At 42.0% G+C, this 9251-nt stretch overlaps 2 non-coding genes and 1 pseudogene across 2 annotated transcripts; 2 read left to right on the top strand and 1 right to left on the bottom strand.

Annotated features, from left to right (window-relative positions):
• Positions 1 to 1265: 1265 nt before the first annotated feature.
• TRNAN-GUU lies at positions 1266 to 1339 on the top strand. Its single transcript has one exon. It is a non-coding gene; the product is annotated as a tRNA-Asn (tRNA).
• A 915-nt stretch (positions 1340 to 2254) lies between these two features.
• TRNAG-CCC lies at positions 2255 to 2325 on the bottom strand. The gene has a single exon. It is a non-coding gene; the product is annotated as a tRNA-Gly (tRNA).
• Positions 2326 to 5236: 2911 nt separating this feature from the next.
• LOC102856878 lies at positions 5237 to 6367 on the top strand (annotated as a pseudogene).
• Positions 6368 to 9251: the final 2884 nt, after the last annotated feature.

Raw genomic sequence — 9251 nt, 5'->3', positions numbered from 1 at the left:
TTTTGGATGTGCATAGGGATTTGATTCTTAGAAAGTCCCATTCATCCATTTTGTCCTCTCCTTGTTGTAGGTTTTTCAGGATGCTTGAAAGACTGTTCATGTTGTGGATTAGGACTTCTGGAGTTCTTCCAAACTTTTTTAAAAATGAAGTTTATAGTCCTTGGTTTTAGTTCTAGGTCCATGACCCACTGTGAGTTGGTTTTTGAGTATAGACTGAGATGTGGATCTTGCCTGATTTGTCTGTAGATAGTTTTCCAATTTTGCCAGCACCATTTGTTTAAAAGGCTGTCGTTTCCCCCACTTAACTGATTTCATCTCCTTGTCAAAAATCAGTTGACCATAGGTAGATGGATTGATTTCCGGTTTCTCAATTCTATTCCATTGATCTGTGTCTGTCATTGTACCAGTACCATGCTGTCTTGACCACCAAGGCAGTGTAATAGGACTTGAAATCAGGGAGTGAGATGCCTCCTACCTTGTTTCTATTTTTATGGAGTGCTTTGCTTATTTGGGGCTTCTTTCCATTCCAAATGAAAATAATTATCTGTTGTTGATTGCCATAGAATCTATTCTGACTCACAGCGACCCCTTTTGACAGAGCCTACATCCTGAGTCCGATTTGGTGGGTGGAACTTTTTCCTCAGCAGCTCGTCAGTGGCTCTTCTGGGAAGTTCCTGGGTGGATTCTCTAGAAGTCTGAACGGACTCCACAGCTGAAAGCAACAATATTCCTGGCTAACATTTGGGGGCTGGGCTTTTTCTCCCCTTCATACCCACTTCTGTGTCAACCTCCACATCCTGCAACATACCAAAAACCATTTTCTTCTCCCCAGGATCTAGTTTGTGTCTTGCCCCTGGAGGACCCTCTCGGTCCTCCTCCCTGTCCTCCTTCGCTCTCCTTCATCGCCCTTCCCCCCATTTCCCCGCTCCCGCCCTACAGACCCCCGCCCAGCAGGGGGCGCTGCAGCGCGCGCGGAGACCGTGTCTGGGCACCGTGTTAGGGACCCATTCGGCTCAGGCGGGGCTCCCAGACCCTGGAGTCTCCTGAGTAGTTGGCTTCGCAGTCAGGGGAGTGTCAATGAGGAGTTAAGGCCATTCTGGATCCCCCAAAGCCCAAGTTTCAAAGATGAGGAATAACGGTGTTCGCTTTCTCACGAGTGGCGCTCTTAGGAGACTATGGAACTTGTGCAATTGTGGGAAAACGCACAGTGGTTCGTTCCTGTGAATACAAAGTATTGAGTATTTGTTAACGTGACTAACCATCTGGTCTCTGTGGCGCAATCGGTTAGCGCGTTCGGCTGTTAACCGAAAGGTTGGTGGTTCGAGCCCACCCAGGGACGTAGAATCTCTGAAATTTTTAAAACTAAAGTGTACCAAATGCTCTGCCGGAGAAGGAGGGACCATTTCCTCCTGTACCAGTCAGATCTGATTTAACGGTACATGCACAAAAAATAATAAAATAAAAAATATTAAGAAAAGAAAACCAAAAAAAACCCAACATACTTTTCATAACACTTTTTCTACTATGCTTTGTATTCACTAATCACCTGTATCTCTGAGGGCAGGATAAATAGTGATTAAAACATAAACATGTTTAGAGCTATGGGTATCCTTGAAAACTTTTTTCAATGTTGAACATGAATTCACTAATAAAATATTTTAATTTAAAAAAAAAAGCCAAAAACCTAAAGCGTTTCTTTTGTGATTTGTGTTTGCACTACGGTAAAGGCCGGGCGGAGACCTGACTTCGCTCATCCTCATTCTCTTCTTCACAATCAAAATCTGCACCAGAGGAGAAAGAAGAGCAGTCTTCTCAGGTAAGATTTACTATCTCAGAGACCCTATGGACGGTCATTATGAATGGAAATTGGCTTAACCACTGTGAGTTCCAGTTTTGTTTTGTTTTTTGTTTTTTTTCAATTAACAGCCCCATAGGAAATGCACTGCGGCACCACGCTCCTTCCATGAACAACTGGGGACCTAAACCGAGGGGCTTCCACATGGAGCTACTGCGACCAAAATGGGTGACGGGTGTATAGCGGAAAATAAAATAACTTTCACTCCTCCTAACACAGAGTGGTTGCTGGAGCCGAACTACAAATCCTAGTGTTGCCAGAGTAATTCCTAATCACTAAACCACATGCCTCTGGTGTACTTAGATGCCGGTGATTGGCTAAGATTGGTTAGTCTATACTCCCGTGGGAGAATAGTTAGAGGGAGAGCTAGAGAGAGAAAACTGGAGTTAGTCATAAAGCTGCATTGGCCGGGAATTGAAGCCGGGTCTCTCGCGTGGGAGGCGAGAATTCTACCACTGAAGCACCAACGCCTACAGTCGCTATCACCCCAAGGATTAGTATAGGAAAGAATCCACTGAGGGAGATCGGGAGGGGGAGGAGGAAGGCGAGGGCGAGGGAAGAGTTCCCAAAGGGATTTCAAAGGTTGTCTTTAGAAGACAAGCACACAAAGATAAGTCTCAGAAGGAAGCTTACATTAGGCAACAGTATAAAATAAAGGAGATACCACTACACGAAAGCATTAAAAGATCAAAGTGAAATGCTTAAACCACAACGGTGAAAGAAAATTATTTTCAGTTATATAACAGACACTCACTCAACACCATCTCTGCAGAAAAACATAAGAAATTTATCCAAGTCTCTTTTTTAAGTCCTTAATTCTTTCAACTGTTAATGCCAAACTGTTACTTTAGCATATGACAGAAAGCAACCTAACTTGTCAGATTTTGTTGTTGTGTTGGGTCATTGAGTCACCTGTGACCCATAGCCACCCTATGCACAGCAGCTCTGAACTCTGAGCTGGTCTCGCTTACTTACACACCTAATCCCATTGACCCAGTTACTGTATTAATCCATTTCGTCCGGGGTCTTCTTTCCCCAAGGACGGGTCTCTCCTGGCGGCGTGCCCAAAGTATGTGAGATATCTTCAAAATCCTTACCTCCAAGGAAACTTGGTTTCACCCTCTCCAAGACAGACTTATTTGTTTTCTTGCGGTTAGTGGTATGTTCAAGACTCTTCTCCAGCACCACAACTCAAAGGCCTCGATTCTTCTTGCCATCCTTAGTCATTTTCCAGCTCACTGATGTATAACAAGTAATTGCAAAGACCACGGCCTGAATCAGATGCACCTTAATACTCAAACTGACGTCATTGCTTCTCAATAATTTGGAGAGGTCCCTGACTGCACACTTTCCTGATATCCTGACTGCTGGTGCCACGGATGTTGATTGTGGATCCAAGTAAGATTGACAACTTCAATCTTTTCTCCATCTATTGTGATGCTGGCTATAGATTTAGTGGTAAGAATTTTTGTTTTCTTGACGTTGAGATAGATGCAATACATATGGAAGGCTGTATTTGACCTAGGGAAGCAAATCAGTACAATCTCGGTGTTCATTGACTTCCATCTTCCGCACATGTGTGCATTTATCTGTCCTTTTCTTTTTAAGATATCACAACAAATTTTGTCTAACCTTGAGAAGAATAGAAATTACAGAACACTTGATTTTGCTCATGGGAAACCTATACTCAGACCAGGAATCAATCATGAGAACAGAGGGAGGAAACACTGCAGGGTTCTAGATCAGGAAAAGACTGTCAGGGATGCATCCTGTCTCCATATCTTTTCAATCTATATATGAAACAGATAATTCTGGAAGCCTTTATAAGGAGGAATGTGGCATCAGGATTGGAGGAAGGCTCATCAGCAACTTGCATTAAGCAGATGACACAACCTTGTTTGCTGAAACTGAAGAGGACCTAAAGCATTTGCTGCAGAAGATCAAGGTCTGCAGTCTTCAGTATGGATTGAAGCTCAACATAAAAAAACAAAGGTTCTCACTACCTAGCCAACTGGTGGCACCATAATACATGGAGAAGAGACTGAAGTTGTTAACAGTTACAGCTTGCTCAACTCCACAATCAATACTCTTGGCACCAGCAGTCAGGAATTGAAAAGACAAATTGCATCAGGAAAATCCCCTCTTAGGGACCTCTCTAGAGTGCTGAGGAGCAACAATGTCAATCTAGAGATTAGGGTGCATTTGATCCAGGACATGGTTTTCACAATTACTTGCTATGCCTTTGATAGTTGGACAATGACTAAAGATGACTGAAGAATCAATGCCTTGAAGTTGTGGAGAAGAGTCTTGAGCATACCATAGACTGCCAAGAGAACAAACAGGTTTGTCTGGAGAGGATGAAATCAACTTGCTCCTTGGAGAAAAGGATTTTGAAGCTCCATCTCACATGTTTTGAGCACATGGACAGAAGGGACCAGTCCTTGGGGAAGGATATCATGCTCGGAAGGGTAGAGGGACAGCATTGTAGAGGAAGACTCCAGATGAGATGGATTGACACTGTAACTGGAGTAATGGGGATAGTTGTGTCGAAGTCAGTGAGATGGGCTTAGGATAGGGTGGGGTCACTATGAGTTGCAGGCGACTTGATGGCACATAACAACAATCACATAGAAGAAGTGATAGGATCCATCCATACACCTAAGGGGTACATGTGAGACAGATTGTCCTACAGTGAATCAGTCTACAAGATAGTTGCATTAATGTTTTACATATTTCAAAATTTATTAACATTATATCAGTAAAAAAGAAGAATATATCTGGAGTACATTCACTACCTGACTTTGAGATTTAGTTATCAACTTTGATAGAGAAACAGTGGGATCAAGGAACACAAAGAAATAAATGGACAGTTAGAGAAACCTGAAACAGACTCGTGTTTATAACAATTTGTTTTCGAGTGTATGGCAATTTGTTTTCAATTAATGTAGTTCATCAGGGGACAGGGAACGTTTAAAAAACTAGTATTGGGATATTTAGAGATACATATTAGGGTTTAAAAGTTTTATTTCTGTGGACATTATACACACGAAAGTTTTTGTAAGATGAATCATAAGTCAAAGCTGTAAAGTGCTCTTCTGACTAGTGATAGGCAAAGATGTATTAACAGGGCCAGGAAAAAGAAATGCAAAACAGAGAAATGGTAACTTGCCTATATCGATATCGAACATTTTATCAAATGATATCATTAAAGACGCAAATAGGCAAATCACAGTTGGAGAAAAAATATATTCACAAAATCATATTTGAGGTTGGGGAGTGGGCGGAGCCCCGGCCGGCGCCGGATTCCCGGGTAGGAGGGCATCACCCAGCGTGAGGCCCGCCCAGGCCCAACGAGGCCACGTCCCGGCTCCCTCCCGCGCCATGGGGCGGCTGGTGGCCGTGAGCCTCCTGGGGATATCGCTGGCGCTCCTGGGCGAGAGGTTCCTGGCGCTCAGAAATCGACTTAAACCTCTCGGGAGCTAGAATCTGTTGATTCCCCATACTACCATCTGATTAAAGGAATCGAAGCTGGCTCTGAAGATATCGACATTCTTCCTAATGGCCTGGCTTTCTTCAGTGTGGAATTAATCTGAAGTAGAAGGGATCTGATCTCCAAGCCCATTATTCATTCATTTTAAAATAGGTCTAAAGTTTCCTGGATTTCACAGCTTCACACCAGATAAAACTGGAGGGATTCTAATGATGGATCTAAAAGAAAAAAAAAACAAACACGCGGGCATTAAAATCAAGAATCCGCAGAGGCTTTAATTTTGCTTCATTTAATCTACATGGCATCAGCACTTTTATAGATGACGATGACACAGTTTATCTCTTTGTCGTTAACCAACGGAATTCAAGAATACAGTGGAAATTTTTAAATATATAGAAGAAGACAACTCTCTTTTGCATATCAAAACCTTCGAACATGAACTTCCAAGTGTGAATGATCTTGTAGCTGTTGGACCTACACATTTCTGTGCCAACAATGACCACTATTTCTCTGATACTTTCTTAAAGTATTTTGAAACATACTTAAACTTACACTGGGCAAATGTTATCTACTATAGTCCAAATGAAGTTAAAGTCGTGGCTGAAGGATTTGATTTAGCAAGTGGGATCAGTATTTCACCTGATAAGAAGTACATCTACGTTGCTGATATATTGGCTCATGAAATTCATGTTTTTGAAAAACACCCTAGTATGAATTTAACTCAGCTGAAGGTGCTCAAGTTGGATACACTGGTGGATAATTTATCTACAGATCCTTCCTCTGGGGACATCTGGGTCCACTGCCATTCCAATGGCCAGAAGCTCTTCATGTATGATCCCAACAATCCTCCTTCATCTGAGGTTCTCCTCCGTATCCAGAATATTCTGACTGAGAAATTCACAGTGACAACAGTTTATGCCAACAATGGATCTGTTCTTCAGGGAAGTTCTGTGGCCACAGTATATGATGGGAAGCTACTCATAGGCACTTTATACCACAGAGCCTTGTACTGTGAACTCTAAGCTTGTGCTTTGAGTGTGCAAGTGGGATACTTTTTCTTAAGAATTTTAGATGACAAAAAAATTTTTAAAAATAATAATAATAAAAAAGAATTTTAGATGACTTACTAATTCTGAGGGAATCTACCTGCAATGTTTACCAAGAAATGGATGCTATATATAGATAGTTTGATTTTGGTAATGAAACGCCCCTTTGGCTCTTATTGCACTCTTAATGAAGAAAAAAGAAAGAAAGAGCATGAACCATTTGTGGGGGGGGGGGAGGGCCAAGAAAGAAAAAGAAGGTGTTTTCAGGTAAATACACTTTGCACAAAATAAGCCTCACCATTGCCTTTCTACTGTCAGAGCGTGGATGCCACTGGGAGTGAGCTGCATGTTCTTAAGATAAGAGTGACCTCGGCTCCCACTGTGTGACTCCTGTGACAGTTCAGAACTACTGACTGATAACATTTTCTGAATGTTTTGTGCTCCTATATTTGTTTACTACTACAGAGTTAGAGTTATATGAAAGATTAACCAAAAGTAAAAGCAGTGTGTTTGAGGGAGGGAAAAAAAATAGACTAGCTGAAATATAAGTTCTCTTGGTGTTTGATTCCCTCACAAAGCCTGTCCTTGGGAAGAATGAGAAGGCAGCTGCTCCTCGTGGTGTTTTCCTTGGAAAAGGCAGGCACAGCAGTGTTAATGTCTTCCATTGAAAGCGAAATGTGAACGGGCTCTTTATTTTAAAAAAATGAAATAGGCCCCAATCACTGAGCCGCCGCCGAGGACTCAGCTGCCTCCCCCTCGAGCCCCCTCGCTTCCCGACGCTCCGTCCCCCCTGCCCGTCTTTTCCCCGCCACCGCCTTCCGCAGGCTGTTTCCACCCGAGGAAAAGGAATCGTATCGTATGTCCGCTATCCAAAACCTCCACTCTTTCTACCCCTTTGCTGATGCGAGTAAGGGTGATGACCTGCTTCCTGCTGGGACTGAGGATTATATCCATATAAGAACTCAACAGAGAAACGGCAGGAAGACCCTTACAACTGTCCAAGGGATCGCTGATGATTACGATAAAAAGAAACTAGTGAAGGCGTTTAAGAAGAAGTTTGCCTGCAATGATACTGTAATTGAGCATCCAGAATATGGAGAAGTAATTCAGCTACAGGGTGACCAATGCAAGAACATATGCCAGTTCTTTGTAGAGGTTGGACTGGCTGAGGACGACCAGCTGAAGGTTCATGGGTTTTAAGTGCGTGTGGCTCACTGAAGCTTAAGTGGGGGTTTCCTTGCAATGAGTAGAAAATTTCCCTTCTCTCCCTTGTCACAAGTTTAAAACTTCACAGCTTGTATAATGTAACCATTTGGGGTCCACTTTTAACTTGGACTAGTGTAACACTTTCATGCAATAAACTGAAAAGAGGGGGGGAAAATGAAATAAAACGTCAACTAACTACTGTAACTCTAATTCTTGATTAGTGCTGAATGTTCCATCAGCCTTCTTCCTAGATGGGAGCTTGCCCTGAAAACCATGAGAAAACAAAAGGTTGGAGCTAGAAGATCATGCCCTCTCCTCACTGAACAGATGTGTGAACTGGGGCCAGGAGAGATGAATTCAACCACTTCCGTGACCCAAAGCGATGCTGACTTAGTCTGCCTTACAAGGGAGAGTTCTTTTCACATTATTGTACCTCCCAGATGACCATCTTAAATTCGAGAGGGAGATTTTCATGTGTTTCTTTCCACTATAGCTTCTCAAAACGCTCTACTGCTCATAGTTTCCCCTACCTTCAAATGATGATCAAAATTGTTGTCAAATACATATAATGCACCAGGTAGTAAATATCCTCTGAATCATAAAAAAAAAATCATATTTGAACAACAAAAGTTAAGAAAAATCCAAACAAGCCAAAACTAAAATAAGATAAATATTTTTAAAAATATGCACTTTATTCTGATTACTCATTGACATCAATTCAGAACCAACTCATAAACCCACTTTCAGTGGGTTTTCAAGAGTCTGTAATAGCACAATGGGAGAGATTGCCCATCTTTTTCCCTACAGAGCACCTGGTGGACCCAAGCCACCTGCTTTCGAGTTGGTGGTTAATTCTTTACCACCTAGGAAACCAGCACTGTTACATTATCTTGAAAGCAGCAACATCTTGATTAGACTGGTGAGCACATCTAGGGCTGCATGTTATTCCATCAATCCCTGGGACCTTATTTTTTGCCAATATCTTCAGTGCAGCTTGAACATCATTACCATTAATTCTTAATTAGATACTAATTCCTGAAATGGTTCTGTGCAAACCAATTCTTTTTGGCACAGTGACTCTGTATTACTTCCATCTTCTTTTGTTGCCTTTAAAAAACAAAACAATAAAAATAAAATATAAAAAATAAAAATATCCTCTGATGACTGGCTTCCATAAAAAATAACAGTCACGAAAACTCCATGGAGCATGTCTGTTGTGTACTTAAAGGAGATCATTAGAGTTAAGAGTGGACTCCACAGCAATGGGTTATTTTACGGATTTAAATGATTCCCTGCCACCAAGCAGTGAGTGCATCCAGCAGTGCAGCTATACAGTGCTCTCTTAATAATTAAACCATGATACTTTAAGTGCACCCTGTGTACTTTTGCACATCTTGACAATGTAGTTGTTATGTGCTAAAAGTTGACTATGACTCCTAGACACCCTGTAAACAACAGAGACTCAAGGATGGTGCAGGATAGAGCAAGGTTCAGAGTTAAGAGTGGACTCCACAGCAAAGGCATCAATTCTCCTTCTATCCTCCTTGGTCATTGTCCAGCTCTCTGATGCATAACAGGTGATTGCGAAGACCATGGCCTGTATCAGACACACCTTAGTCTCCAGAGAGACGCCATTGCTCTTCAGCACTTTGGA

Source organism: Elephantulus edwardii, unplaced genomic scaffold (genome assembly GCF_000299155.1).
Source record: "Elephantulus edwardii isolate Elephantulus edwardi_28Jun2011 unplaced genomic scaffold, EleEdw1.0 scaffold00729, whole genome shotgun sequence".
Taxonomy (NCBI): Eukaryota; Metazoa; Chordata; class Mammalia; order Macroscelidea; family Macroscelididae; genus Elephantulus; species Elephantulus edwardii.
Note: the sequence above shows the minus strand (reverse complement) of the source record. Positions and strands in the feature narration are given on the sequence as shown.